Source organism: Rhipicephalus microplus, unplaced genomic scaffold (assembly GCF_043290135.1).
Source record: "Rhipicephalus microplus isolate Deutch F79 unplaced genomic scaffold, USDA_Rmic scaffold_168, whole genome shotgun sequence".
NCBI classification, from domain to species: Eukaryota; Metazoa; Arthropoda; class Arachnida; order Ixodida; family Ixodidae; genus Rhipicephalus; species Rhipicephalus microplus.
This window is the reverse complement of record NW_027464739.1, coordinates 299229-312069: the sequence shown is the minus strand read 5'-3', so window position 1 is coordinate 312069 and position 12841 is coordinate 299229. Positions and strand designations below refer to the sequence as shown.

The 12841-nt window shown below is 55.9% G+C and overlaps 1 non-coding gene and 1 pseudogene across 1 annotated transcript; both read right to left on the bottom strand.

The window, feature by feature from the left end:
- Positions 1–7604: 7604 nt before the first annotated feature.
- Positions 7605–7796, bottom strand: LOC142791537 (U2 spliceosomal RNA). Its single transcript, XR_012890283.1, has one exon. It is a non-coding gene; the product is annotated as a U2 spliceosomal RNA (small nuclear RNA).
- Positions 7797–10137: 2341 nt separating this feature from the next.
- Positions 10138–10312, bottom strand: LOC142791493 (U2 spliceosomal RNA; annotated as a pseudogene).
- Between the last annotated feature and the right edge of the window lie 2529 nt (positions 10313–12841).

Below are 12841 nucleotides of genomic sequence, written 5' to 3'. Positions count from 1 at the left end.
CACTGTGAAAATCACCACGAGTTGGGCGAAGGCGCCTTTGTTACGTTTGTGGTTGGGAGGGGTGCGGATGCCGAAGGAGTGGGCCACCATGCGCCACACGGGTTTCACCGCGACGCATTCAAACAACGCGTGCTCCTGCGTTTCCACGACGCGACAGTTGGGGCAGCTAGCATTCGGGACTATGCCTAATTTGTTAAGGCGCTGTCTTGTAGGTAGGACGTGCCAGGCCTTTTTAAGGAGCAAATCGTGCGCCTCGCGGGGGATGCCGCAACGGAGGGAGCCAAGTTCGCTCTGCGCGCGCTTGGCCCGTTTTCGGTCGGCATCGCTTAGCTGGTTCATCGTGATGGCCTCGACGATGCGTGCTGGCGGGTCTTCGTCTACGTCACAGCCGGGTAGTTCATTCCCCAACATGCGCATTGTTGCCGCTGCCGTTTTATAGTAGGGCGCGGGTGCTTCAGCAAAAGGACCGGTGTGTCGGCCAGCGTCCAGCCAGTCGTGCCTGGCACCGCTCCAGTAGAGGAGGAGGTTGTGGCCAACGTAATCGCTCGCGCGCGCGAGCGCTCGGGCGGTTTTAAGGGCTAGAATTCTGCCTACGCTCTGTACATGTGGAAGGCCGAGACCCCCTTCGGATACTGCCAGGTGTAAGAGGTGTCTTTTTAAAGGTGGCGGTTTCCCTTCCCACAAGTACGCCGTGATGAGCTTGGACAGCTGGTTTATCGTCCTTGCGGGCATCACTGCTACTCGACTTGCGTACAAAGCAAGTGCGCAAATACTCGTTTTAACCGCCAGCGCTTTCTCGCGCAACGAGAGGTCTCGCAGGCCTGCACGCTCTGCCATTTGAGCGGCCCTTTCAAGGACGCGGGACCACGTTGACGGTGCGACTCCCTCGCTCGAAAAATATATACCGAGTACCTTTACTGTGTTGACCGCTTGAAAGGTGCCGATGGCATGCGCAGGGAAATTGCCGAAGCGAAGGGCCCTGCACTTTTCCTCGTTCAGCTGCGCTCCGGACGCTGCCGCGTAGAATGCGAAGAGCTGACGAAAACGGTCGAGGCTACTGGCGTCCCTCACGAAAAGGGAGATGTCATCGGCATAACCAAGGATCTTTAGTTCCGCAGTTCCTGTGAGCGGGAGGCCCCGAATACGCGTGTCACCGGCTACGGACGTGAGCAGGGGCTCTATGGAAAGCACAAACAGGGTCGGGCCAAGTGGGCATCCCTGTCTGATCCCACGCGTGTACTGGAAGGTGTCCGTAGTGGAGCCGTTCACAACCACATGGCACCTGAGGTCCGAGTACAGGAGCTTGATGATGTTAACAAACCCTGCCGGGAGGCCAAACTCTCGGAGCGTTTCGAACAGGTAGGCGTGCCTGACCCGGTCGAAGGCCTTGGCCTGGTCGAGGGAAAGAAAAGCTCCTGATACTCTTTTCTCGGTGGCGTACTGAAAGGCGTCTCTAGTCATGTTCAGGTTGGCAAACAGTGATCTGCCCGGAACTGCGCAGGTTTGGTGCGGCGCGATGATGTCCGGCAGAAAGGTCTTTAAACGGCTGTTTAGAATAGAGGCGACAATCTTGTAATCCGCATTCAGTAGCGTGATAGGGCGCCATGACGTGGGGTCGTTCGGTGGTGAGCCTTCCTTAAGTATCAGGACCACGCGCCCCATGGCAAACGAGGCGGGTTTCGCGTGGCCTTCGAGAATGCTGTTGATTACGCCAAGTAGCGGCTCGCTCAGGATACTAAAAAAGGTCGCATAAAACCCTGCAGTGAGGCCATCCGCGCCGGGAGCTGAGTTCGGTGGCATAGACTGGATGGCGGCCCACAATTCCTGCATCGTCGCTGCGCCGCATAAGGTCGGGCATTCACCTTCATCGAGGTGTTTCAAGAATTGGTACAGTTCTGACCGGTGCGGTAGCTCCGATGAGGTCGTTATGGGCTCCGGTTCGCGGAAAGCGGTCTCGAAGTGGCGTCGAAAGGTCGCCTCGATCTCTGCTGGGTCTTCCGTGAGTGTGCCGTCTGGGCGCCTTACTTGTAGGATCCGTACTGAGCCGTTGCCGCTTACTTCGCGCAGGTCCTCTTCCCGGTGCCCCTCTGAGGTGGTTCGGAACGCGCACTTCTCGCCGGTGATGGCTCGTTGCAGTCGTGCATGCTGTACCTTAAGCGCGGCAAGATAGTCGCGAGTGCAGGAAGTGAGACACTCGGCGTTCTGGACGATGCGCATCCTGCGCAGCAGCTCGTTCATCTGAGCCGTAATGCGTTTTTTTCTCGCTCTGCCCTCTTGTTGTAAATGCGCCTTCCAGGTCGCCTTGAGGTCGTCCCAGACGGCCGGGGTCACTCGGGGGGTCGCTCTGATTGTGGCTTCAATGCGTTGCTGCATCAGGGGGGTGGAAACCGGGTCATTTAATAAAGCCGGATCTAGGCGCCACGACGCGTTTGCTGGACTGGGGCCGGGCTTCCCGCGCACGGTTGTCACCAACGGGACGTGATCCGAAATGCCCGCCAAGGCAGGAGGCAACGGGAGCACCTCACACGCCTCAAGGGAAGGTAACAAAAGGTCAGGTAAGTAGGCGCGGTCGAGCCTACTGGCGGTGGTCCTCGACATGCGAGTGGGACCGAATGCGTTATCATGCTGGAGAACCCATGCATCCGAGAGTCGCAGTCGGCGAAGGAGTCTGACAAGGTCTTTCGCGTGGTAGGCTGAGCCTCCGCGACCTGGGCCCCTGATGTCCCTTGTGGTGTCGACGACACAGTTGAAGTCGCCGAGGACTACATGCGGGAGGGGCGCTTGCAAGGACTCGCCGAGCTCTCTAAAAAAGGTGTTCGTTTCCGTTCTCGTTGTTGGCGCGTACACATTAACGAGCCGTACTTTGCGACCGTCGATGAAGATGTCCAGGATTAGCGTACGGCCGTCGGCGCCAAACACGCAATGAGCCTTTTGCCTGAACCTTCCAGAGACGAAGACGACTCCGACCCCGCATGACTTGGCCCGCGTCAAGGAAAAGAAGGCATCGACCTGGCAAAGGTTCCGAAAAAGGGTGACATCGAGGAGGGAACGGAAATTCGCCTCTTGGACGAACAGCAGGTCAATGTCATGGAGCTTGGCCAAAGAGATGACGGCGGTTTGCTTCGTCTTATCGCGGAACCCGCGTACGTTCCAGGTGGCGAAACGCAGCCGGTCAGCCATAAAGCGGAGCTAGGAGGGGAGAGGGGGCGAGTTTACGAAAGGGTGAGTGCATGGCGCGCCAGGGGAAAGGGACACAGAGGGAGAAGGAAGGGAGCGCAGTGGGGGAAGGGCGCTGCCATCCGGGGTGGGGTCGGCGTACTAGGCGCTGGAATCGCCGGCTTGAGGGGGCGGGTCCCCTTCGCTCTCCGCGCGCTCGCCCAACTTCTGTGATTTCGCTTTCGGAGGGGCGTCGCTGTCGCTGCTCCTCGCGCCGAGCCCGGCCCGTCGCTGCTTCGTCTCTCCGCTCGTCGCTCGTTCTCTCGGATCGCTCTTAACACCCTCTCCTGTGCGTCGGCGCGAGCGCGAGCGCGAGCGTGTCCTCTGATCGCGGCCAGTCGCGGTCTGAGCTGTAATCGGGTCCCGGTTTCGGCAGAGACTGGGCAACGCATGGTCAGAGGAGGGCGCAGGGAGGGGTATCAGGCTTGGTTGAGCGCGGACTTCAGGGAGCACGTAGTACCCGCGACTCACGATGGGCAAGTCCTCTCGGGCGGGGTCTTGGCTCCTTTCTTCCAAGTCCAGGGGAGTGACTGGAGCCAGCACGTTAGTGGGTGGGTTTGCGACAAGGAGGCTCGCTGCTTCTTGCTCAGAGGCACCAGTAAGGGCTTTAGGCGCGACAGAGGAACCCTGGCGGCCGGGCCCGCCTAGCGGGCGTGCGGGCTGCGTGGTGGGTGACGATTGTGCAGAGACCGTCTCGAGGTCACTGGTGTCTGTTTCAGACGACGTGGTGGCGACGTCGTCAACGCTTCCCGGCTTCTCCCCTTCGTTGGCAGACGAAGTGTCCGCACTGCTGCCTGTGGGCGGGCCAGTATTGCAGTTGCGGTCCTCGGGTGGGAGCCCCTTCCCAATGGTGCGAGGTGCAGTCCTTGGCGATAGCACCTGTAGGCGTGGGGCACTGGCGGCCTTCGATACGGCAGGGCCGCTTACATGTACAAGTGAGGGGGTGGTATCAGTCAGTGTGGGGAAACCGCGGGCGGCAGACGCGTAAGAGCGCCTCCGAAAACACTCGCGCGTCCCGTGGTGGCCGCCACAGCGTTTACATTCGGCCTCGCAGCCCTCCGTATCGTGGCCAAAAATGCCACACCGTCTGCAGTACGCGGCAGAACATGCGGTCGCCATATGTCCGACCTCGCCGCAGCGGGCGCACACGCGACGCATCCCACGGTATTCACACATGACTTTGTGCCCCGCTATTGTCATGAAATTAGGAACAGGCCGGGACATTTCTATTTTGACTAGCCTCACACCATTTAGCTTAGTCTGGCGAGTCGCCAAGGTGGCGAAGGAAATGCTCTTAATTTTGCCGAAAGGGGCAAGAGCATTACTAAGGGCCTCATCAGACAAGAAAGCCGGGTAGCGGTAGACGTTCACGTACGTTACCGGCGGCCCGACTGCCTCTACCGGCACCTTCACCCCATTCACCGTGAAACCCTCCGCCACCATTAGGCTCGTCGCCTGACTAGCATTGCGAGTACACACAAGGAACTTTGCGCCCCCCATGTGCTGAAGCACGAATACACTATCATCACCAGCGGTTAATTCTACTGCATCAATCAGATCGTCAACAGAGACATCGCCCTCGGGCGCGGAAAACATGAAACAATTCTCCCTCACCGGGAGCTCAACTGGCATGGCCATACTGGTGGGCGGATCCCGCAAGCCGCCGGGGGGGGCGAGGCTCTGGGACGACTCGTGACGTGCAGTCAAGCTGCACACTGGTAGGCAGCGGCTCAGCTGAGGCGGGGGCCGCTTGGGGTCTGGTGATGGCAGGGGTCGCCGCTAGGAGCTCCGGGGCAGCAGGGGCGGACCGGGGGCCTGGCTCGACCTGGCATGTAGAGGGTCTCCGGGCGGGAAGGCCCGAAACCCAAGGGTGGCAGCCGCGTGCACGAGGCTGCGGCGGCGAAGGGCTTGCACTGGTTCTGGGGCTCGAACTCCGAGAGGGCCCGGGGGCCGACGCCGACGTGACGTGACCCCGGGACTCGCGCGAGGGCTCGTAAAAAACAGCTAACTCGACACTTTGATCTTAGCCAAAAGGCCGAGAAGCGATGCAATTCATTAGCACGTAATTAAAATCCATTCTTTCACACCTCGTACTTAGTTCTGGCCAAAAGCCGGGCAAACAGTAGCAAAGCAATTCCGACGTCCACCCATGCACAACCAGCATTGTGCACCGACAGCGGCAGCGCTGGCTTCACGGCATTGCTTTTATCCCCAGTCCGCTTGAAGTTTCTAGTTTCGCTTACAAACATGTTAAAACTGAAACCTTCTTTTTCCCAGAGGTCGAAGCCACGCGTGCTTGCTTGCATGCGTACTCTCTATGCGCCCATGACGTCACACCAAATGCTTGCCGGCGAACATTATCAGGCATGTCGCGAGAGATGCTACAGCACTTGTTTTAAAAACTGATGCATAGTGTACATGTCCAACTCGAGCACCAAAGTCTGGAAGGAAAAAAAAAAAAAAATGATTGTGCAAAATGTGAATACGTCACCCATCCAACATGGCTTCTACGCCGGCTGCCCAAGCAACGCCTCTGCAACGACGCCCACAATCATCGGCAAAAAGGTGAAAAGGTGGTGCCTTTGGCTGCTTCAGCACGCTCAACATATGCCTTGCAAGTTCCGACGTGTCGGAACACCGCACCGAGGTCGACGAAGGTCCTGCCGTGAAAGGCAGACCCGGGAATGCGTGCGAAACGTCTACCGCGTGGGTTGGTTGTGAAGCCGGTGAATGAAGGATCATGTGGCAGAGGGTGACGGAACGTGAGTGTGCGACTTGCCGCTGCGATGTCGTTCAAGCGTTCAACGGGCCGGCAGGTTCTGTCTGTCGTGGTCGAAAACGTCCGAGTTTTGCTGATTCCGAGGGGTAGGAGTGCTATGGTGGCGTGTACGAGGCGCTGGTGCGGCGCTCCGTCGATCGTGCCGGACGGACATGAGGCGGCCGAAGGCGGTCGTCAAGTGGTCGCGGAAATCAGTGGAGAAGTACTCGCCTGCGCTTTTCGTCGAAGACTCGCGACAGACGGTCTTCGGGAGACACGGGTGGTTGCACAAATGCGACCGTGCGTCAACGTGCAGCCATATTCGTGGATTATTTCGCCCCATTACGATAGCTTCGTCACTGCGCTCGCTGGTGTTGCTTGTTTTTGTTGACCTTCACTTGTGGCTCACACCCACTGTGGGGGATTGGCTGGTTTGTTGTTCTGCTTCTTCGACTTCTACATACTCGGCTTAGTGAAGCTGTGAGGAGTGACGAGTGGGTACGGAGGCAAAGCGCGCCCGGGGCGTGATCTCACGCGTCCTGGGGTCCACGTCGCTTCAGGTACGTGCGTGGTGCGTCCGTACGTCTAGTGCGCAATTTCCTTGGAACTTCCAGCAACTGGCAATTCCATTGAGGTGAGCGTGCGAGGATGTTCGTTGTAATTAACGAGAGCCAACGGTGGATGAGCTGGTATGAGATGGTGTTCAGAAATGAAGTGTTTGATCAACAAGGCGATGCCCGCCGTGGTGGTCTGATGGCCGTAAGGTACTCGGCTGCTGACCCGCAGGTGGTGGGATCGAATCCCGGCCGCGGCGGCTGCATTTCCCTGTGCTCAGATTAGGGTGCACGTGAAAGAACCCCAGGTGGTCGAAATTTTCCCATAATCATATGGTGGTTTTGGGACGTCAAACCCCAAAGGTCAGTGGACATAGGAAAAGCACATCGGGGCTTTGCCGCTCCACCGTACAGCAGGTGTGTGCGGAGTGGGTCCTGTGGCGTTCTTTGCGATTTTAATTTGTGATGGGGAATAGTGTAGATGCGTAGACGTGGCGAGAGCACGCGTCTTCAGGTTCAGACGCCGCGTGAAGATGTGAAATAAAAATGCCTTCGCTTGCCACTGCAACTGTAAACAGAAACACCAACCAAACCCCATTTTCTAGAGGCTTTTTTATTTTTCGTTGCGAAACGGGTGAATTCGAAAAGCGGAAATAGCTTGGCACATACATACACACTTCTACACACATACATACATACACATCGCACATGCATACACATCGTATACACACTTCTAGCTTTCCTCCGAAACAGTAATGATAATTTCCTCAATAGTTTTATTAATATGAGTAGGAATGTTAAAAAAAATAAGAAACTTGAGTATGTACGTGTGAACATAACAAAATAAAAGAGACCCTCCATATATGAAATACACACGGAAACATTTATTTTCCCAGAGCAATCGTAAGTGTAAACACAGCTAGCGCACTCCCTGCACGCGAATACCGCGTCAGCCGGGGCGGCGTGCCGCCACCGTCTCGGACACTCGACGCACCCACGCCGTTTACCCCGGTATCATGGGTAAATCCGAACACTCCTTCTATCATTGAATTTATTGTCGAACTCACCCCGCAGGGGGTGAGTGGGCCGATCCCGGAGGTAGTGCAATACCGGGCCAACCCGTGGCGGAGGTGAAGCAAGCTTCAAGCACTCCGCCGCATCACAAAAATAAGTTTAATATCTTGGATCCAAATAGGATCCGTATCAGATATTAAGCTGATAAGAACAGATACTACACTTTGATCTTAGCCAAAAGGCCGAGAAGCGATGCAATTCATTAGCACGTAATTAAAATCCATTCTTTCACACCTCGTACTTAGTTCTGGCCAAAAGCCGGGCAAACAGTAGCAAAGCAATTCCGACGTCCACCCATGCACAACCAGCATTGTGCACCGACAGCGGCAGCGCTGGCTTCACGGCATTGCTTTTATCCCCAGTCCGCTTGAAGTTTCTAGTTTCGCTTACAAACATGTTAAAACTGAAACCTTCTTTTTCCCAGAGGTCGAAGCCACGCGTGCTTGCTTGCATGCGTACTCTCTATGCGCCCATGACGTCACACCAAATGCTTGCCGGCGAACATTATCAGGCATGTCGCGAGAGATGCTACAGCACTTGTTTTAAAAACTGATGCATAGTGTACATGTCCAACTCGAGCACCAAAGTCTGGAAGGAAAAAAAAAAAAAAATGATTGTGCAAAATGTGAATACGTCACCCATCCAACATGGCTTCTACGCCGGCTGCCCAAGCAACGCCTCTGCAACGACGCCCACAATCATCGGCAAAAAGGTGAAAAGGTGGTGCCTTTGGCTGCTTCAGCACGCTCAACATATGCCTTGCAAGTTCCGACGTGTCGGAACACCGCACCGAGGTCGACGAAGGTCCTGCCGTGAAAGGCAGACCCGGGAATGCGTGCGAAACGTCTACCGCGTGGGTTGGTTGTGAAGCCGGTGAATGAAGGATCATGTGGCAGAGGGTGACGGAACGTGAGTGTGCGACTTGCCGCTGCGATGTCGTTCAAGCGTTCAACGGGCCGGCAGGTTCTGTCTGTCGTGGTCGAAAACGTCCGAGTTTTGCTGATTCCGAGGGGTAGGAGTGCTATGGTGGCGTGTACGAGGCGCTGGTGCGGCGCTCCGTCGATCGTGCCGGACGGACATGAGGCGGCCGAAGGCGGTCGTCAAGTGGTCGCGGAAATCAGTGGAGAAGTACTCGCCTGCGCTTTTCGTCGAAGACTCGCGACAGACGGTCTTCGGGAGACACGGGTGGTTGCACAAATGCGACCGTGCGTCAACGTGCAGCCATATTCGTGGATTATTTCGCCCCATTACGATAGCTTCGTCACTGCGCTCGCTGGTGTTGCTTGTTTTTGTTGACCTTCACTTGTGGCTCACACCCACTGTGGGGGATTGGCTGGTTTGTTGTTCTGCTTCTTCGACTTCTACATACTCGGCTTAGTGAAGCTGTGAGGAGTGACGAGTGGGTACGGAGGCAAAGCGCGCCCGGGGCGTGATCTCACGCGTCCTGGGGTCCACGTCGCTTCAGGTACGTGCGTGGTGCGTCCGTACGTCTAGTGCGCAATTTCCTTGGAACTTCCAGCAACTGGCAATTCCATTGAGGTGAGCGTGCGAGGATGTTCGTTGTAATTAACGAGAGCCAACGGTGGATGAGCTGGTATGAGATGGTGTTCAGAAATGAAGTGTTTGATCAACAAGGCGATGCCCGCCGTGGTGGTCTGATGGCCGTAAGGTACTCGGCTGCTGACCCGCAGGTGGTGGGATCGAATCCCGGCCGCGGCGGCTGCATTTCCCTGTGCTCAGATTAGGGTGCACGTGAAAGAACCCCAGGTGGTCGAAATTTTCCCATAATCATATGGTGGTTTTGGGACGTCAAACCCCAAAGGTCAGTGGACATAGGAAAAGCACATCGGGGCTTTGCCGCTCCACCGTACAGCAGGTGTGTGCGGAGTGGGTCCTGTGGCGTTCTTTGCGATTTTAATTTGTGATGGGGAATAGTGTAGATGCGTAGACGTGGCGAGAGCACGCGTCTTCAGGTTCAGACGCCGCGTGAAGATGTGAAATAAAAATGCCTTCGCTTGCCACTGCAACTGTAAACAGAAACACCAACCAAACCCCATTTTCTAGAGGCTTTTTTATTTTTCGTTGCGAAACGGGTGAATTCGAAAAGCGGAAATAGCTTGGCACATACATACACACTTCTACACACATACATACATACACATCGCACATGCATACACATCGTATACACACTTCTAGCTTTCCTCCGAAACAGTAATGATAATTTCCTCAATAGTTTTATTAATATGAGTAGGAATGTTAAAAAAAATAAGAAACTTGAGTATGTACGTGTGAACATAACAAAATAAAAGAGACCCTCCATATATGAAATACACACGGAAACATTTATTTTCCCAGAGCAATCGTAAGTGTAAACACAGCTAGCGCACTCCCTGCACGCGAATACCGCGTCAGCCGGGGCGGCGTGCCGCCACCGTCTCGGACACTCGACGCACCCACGCCGTTTACCCCGGTATCATGGGTAAATCCGAACACTCCTTCTATCATTGAATTTATTGTCGAACTCACCCCGCAGGGGGTGAGTGGGCCGATCCCGGAGGTAGTGCAATACCGGGCCAACCCGTGGCGGAGGTGAAGCAAGCTTCAAGCACTCCGCCGCATCACAAAAATAAGTTTAATATCTTGGATCCAAATAGGATCCGTATCAGATATTAAGCTGATAAGAACAGAGTGAGGTTGTCAAAAGAGGCAGCACACAAGAGAGGAAGTAGAAGTCTCGGCCTTGCTGGCCCGATCAAAGGCCGCCCGGACCTCCGGGACCACCGGGCCTGACCAAGGGTGCGGCGCCCTACCGGCTGCCCCAGCGTCCACCCTTTCTCACCAAAGGGCTTGGCCAGTCGCCATGGCTTAGAGCCATGGTGGAGCTGCATTGGAGCAGGCCGGCAGAGCAGGGGCTGGGCTGCACGTCCACCCAGGGCCGGGGTACCCTGGGCTTAGTCGGGAAGGCCGCCTTGGGCGACCACCCGCCAGCTAAGCAAGCGACCCCAGAGCTTATAGCTCAATACAGCGGTGATAGCGGGGTGAGCCTTTTGCCCACCGCGGAGCGTCACTCCCCTGCTGCCGCACCCCGAAGAGAGGCCGCAAGTGGATCCCGCAGGCATAACACCTTCGCGGGTCCAAAGACCCCAGACAGTCCTGCTGGAGAGGCCAGGCGGTCAGGGGTGGGTTCAGACCCACGCCCTGACCTCAGGACAGGGGAAGAACGTATAAGTTGCGGTGCAACTGCCCAGTCAGCTCCCGAAGGAACCCGGTTTGGATGCACCGCAAGCGTAAGAAGGAAGCGGGAAAAGAGAAGCGAGAGGAGAAAGAAAAAAAAAGAGTGAAAAGGGTTGTCCCCCCTCAAGGGGGGGCATCCAACCCCGGCCCAAAGGCCAAAAATGTAGTCCCGAGAGGTAGGACTACACTTTGATCTTAGCCAAAAGGCCGAGAAGCGATGCAATTCATTAGCACGTAATTAAAATCCATTCTTTCACACCTCGTACTTAGTTCTGGCCAAAAGCCGGGCAAACAGTAGCAAAGCAATTCCGACGTCCACCCATGCACAACCAGCATTGTGCACCGACAGCGGCAGCGCTGGCTTCACGGCATTGCTTTTATCCCCAGTCCGCTTGAAGTTTCTAGTTTCGCTTACAAACATGTTAAAACTGAAACCTTCTTTTTCCCAGAGGTCGAAGCCACGCGTGCTTGCTTGCATGCGTACTCTCTATGCGCCCATGACGTCACACCAAATGCTTGCCGGCGAACATTATCAGGCATGTCGCGAGAGATGCTACAGCACTTGTTTTAAAAACTGATGCATAGTGTACATGTCCAACTCGAGCACCAAAGTCTGGAAGGAAAAAAAAAAAAATGATTGTGCAAAATGTGAATACGTCACCCATCCAACATGGCTTCTACGCCGGCTGCCCAAGCAACGCCTCTGCAACGACGCCCACAATCATCGGCAAAAAGGTGAAAAGGTGGTGCCTTTGGCTGCTTCAGCACGCTCAACATATGCCTTGCAAGTTCCGACGTGTCGGAACACCGCACCGAGGTCGACGAAGGTCCTGCCGTGAAAGGCAGACCCGGGAATGCGTGCGAAACGTCTACCGCGTGGGTTGGTTGTGAAGCCGGTGAATGAAGGATCATGTGGCAGAGGGTGACGGAACGTGAGTGTGCGACTTGCCGCTGCGATGTCGTTCAAGCGTTCAACGGGCCGGCAGGTTCTGTCTGTCGTGGTCGAAAACGTCCGAGTTTTGCTGATTCCGAGGGGTAGGAGTGCTATGGTGGCGTGTACGAGGCGCTGGTGCGGCGCTCCGTCGATCGTGCCGGACGGACATGAGGCGGCCGAAGGCGGTCGTCAAGTGGTCGCGGAAATCAGTGGAGAAGTACTCGCCTGCGCTTTTCGTCGAAGACTCGCGACAGACGGTCTTCGGGAGACACGGGTGGTTGCACAAATGCGACCGTGCGTCAACGTGCAGCCATATTCGTGGATTATTTCGCCCCATTACGATAGCTTCGTCACTGCGCTCGCTGGTGTTGCTTGTTTTTGTTGACCTTCACTTGTGGCTCACACCCACTGTGGGGGATTGGCTGGTTTGTTGTTCTGCTTCTTCGACTTCTACATACTCGGCTTAGTGAAGCTGTGAGGAGTGACGAGTGGGTACGGAGGCAAAGCGCGCCCGGGGCGTGATCTCACGCGTCCTGGGGTCCACGTCGCTTCAGGTACGTGCGTGGTGCGTCCGTACGTCTAGTGCGCAATTTCCTTGGAACTTCCAGCAACTGGCAATTCCATTGAGGTGAGCGTGCGAGGATGTTCGTTGTAATTAACGAGAGCCAACGGTGGATGAGCTGGTATGAGATGGTGTTCAGAAATGAAGTGTTTGATCAACAAGGCGATGCCCGCCGTGGTGGTCTGATGGCCGTAAGGTACTCGGCTGCTGACCCGCAGGTGGTGGGATCGAATCCCGGCCGCGGCGGCTGCATTTCCCTGTGCTCAGATTAGGGTGCACGTGAAAGAACCCCAGGTGGTCGAAATTTTCCCATAATCATATGGTGGTTTTGGGACGTCAAACCCCAAAGGTCAGTGGACATAGGAAAAGCACATCGGGGCTTTGCCGCTCCACCGTACAGCAGGTGTGTGCGGAGTGGGTCCTGTGGCGTTCTTTGCGATTTTAATTTGTGATGGGGAATAGTGTAGATGCGTAGACGTGGCGAGAGCACGCGTCTTCAGGTTCAGACG